The sequence below is a fragment of the Otolemur garnettii genome, unplaced genomic scaffold (genome assembly GCF_000181295.1).
Source record: "Otolemur garnettii isolate 467f Iridium unplaced genomic scaffold, OtoGar3 scaffold00049, whole genome shotgun sequence".
NCBI classification, from domain to species: Eukaryota; Metazoa; Chordata; class Mammalia; order Primates; family Galagidae; genus Otolemur; species Otolemur garnettii.
In genome coordinates, this window is record NW_003852444.1 from 11,352,334 (window position 1) to 11,354,601 (window position 2,268).

A 2,268-nucleotide genomic window follows, 5' to 3' on the forward strand; every position below is an offset into this window, starting at 1 on the left:
GAAGTATTTCAGATTGCATGTGAAAACCCCACACTGTACCCCAGAAGTGCATTAATGTACATAGTTACCATTCAATTAAAAAAAAAAAAAAAGAATAGTGGTTGCCAGGGGCTTGGGGAAGGAGAATGGGAAATTGATTTCTTTTAAGAGACAGGGTCTCACCCTGTCACCCAGGCTGAAATGCAGTGGTGTAATCAAAGCTCACTACAGCCTTGAACCCCTAGGCTCAAGTGATCCTCCTGCCTCAGCCTCCCCTGTAGCTAGGGCACAGTTTCAGGCTACCACACCCGGAGAGTTTTCTTATTTTTAGTAGACATAGGATCTCACCATGTTATGCAGGCTGGTCTTGAACTCTTGGCCCCAAATGATCTTCCCATCTTAACCTGCTGAAGCCCTGGGATTACAAGCATTGAGCCACTGTGCCTGGCTTAGGGGGAAGTTGTTTTTCTTTTCCGTCTTTTTGTTGTTGTTGTTTGAAGTCTGGATTTTAATTTTTATTTTAACTGTTGGGAAATCATTGAGAGTACAATGAGCCAAGTTATACTGCTTGCATTTGCTGGATGAAGTCCCTCTATAAATAGTGTCCCCCCCAAAAGGTGTGTTACACACCATGGCCCCACAGGAAGTTGTTCTGTAGTAGGTGTGGAAGTTCAGTTCTGTAAAATGAGACGAGTTCCCAAAATGGACGGTGGTGGTGTTGGCACAAAGCACGAAAGCACTGAGCACCACTGAACTGGACACGTAAACATACCTAAGATGGTGCAGCTTATGTGTAGTTTACTATAATTTAAGACACAAAATAGCTGTCATAGTCACTTTACAGACCTGTGTTCTGGTGCCTGGTCCTGGGGTTCCACACAGGCCGCTCTTCCTCTTGCCACACCAGTTTGCTCATTTCCAAACGGCAGCCACGTGTCCCCGATGCTGCGCTGATGAGAACTGGGACTTGCTGAGGACTCGCCTCCAAATAGGAGCCCTGTGCAGTGTGTCCCTGGGATGGGAGTGCAGGGGGACTTGCCCTGGTGAGAGGACAGCATCTAACAATAACAAATGGAGCACAAGTCCCCAGGCAGCAGGGCCATCACCCAGGCAGAAAACTGGAAAATACACAAGATCCTGAAAGGTGGTGTTGAGGAATGAAGCGTGGTAGGCTGGAAACTCCCTTTAAAGATAGCGCTCAGGGCCTGAGCCTGCAGGGAGACGGGAGGCAAGAATTCTGCCCTGTCTCCCTCTGCATCAGCTGCTCGAGTGTCCTTACAGGGAAGGCATGTGGTCTCTCCAAGTCTCCCCATGTCTCCAAAGACCACAGGACAGGGGGAAGCTGGGCCCATGGTCCTATAGCCAGTCCGGCCTATGCTCCTGCTGGGCTGAATGAGCAGTGAGACCGAAGATTTCAAGCTAGCTCTGTCTCTGTTCTTTTCTTGGTCTCTGACACTGTGAACATGTGAGCCCCTCTAGGGATTCCCCTCTAGAGCTGCTTTCCAGGGCCTTGGCACTGGGCCAGAGCCTCACCCCAGGGAGCATGGTACGGTCAGCAGCTGGGCCCAGGGAAGAGAGCTGATGACATGCTTTGCCATTAACGTTCTGCCTCCGCCTTAAGACCCTGCCTGCCCAGAGGAGGCGAGAGATTCCTTGCCTGCGCCCCAACGTCTTTGTTTCCATTTCTAGTCTTCTCCATTTATAACTTTGCTACTGACAAAGTAGGAACCAGAACAGCCTCCGAGTCTGAGAGAGGGGAGTCAGGGCCAACTGAAGTATTTCCTCATTCTTTTAGAGGAAACCTGTCCCTCTGGGGAAGCCAGGTGTGAGCTCCAGGGCCAGTGGGTCTTCATGAGTGACACCGGAGGGCCGGAGCTGCACACAGGGACCAGCAGTCGGAAGTGTTCATGGGGCATCAAATATGGAGTCCTCAAGAGTTCCCTCAGTTACACACTCTCTGCCTTGGAGCAGGAAAGAACACGCGGTTGATGGAGACCTTCCCACGCGCTAGCCTCGCATGAGGGGCTACAGAGAACAACCTCATCTGTCCCTCACAATAAGCCTTCAAAGGGGATCAGCTCACCATCATTTTCACAGAGCAAAAGATAGAAACTCAGAGAGGCTCACCAAGGCACCAGAGTCACCTTAAAATGTGCACTCACCCCACAAGGTCAGAGCTCTGTTTCAAAAAACGTTACCACCTATTTTGGGAATCACCCCATAGAACTCAAGCTCTAGGAGAGGAGCACTCATGGCCAGGGATGCCACTCCTAGCATTTATGATCTTGG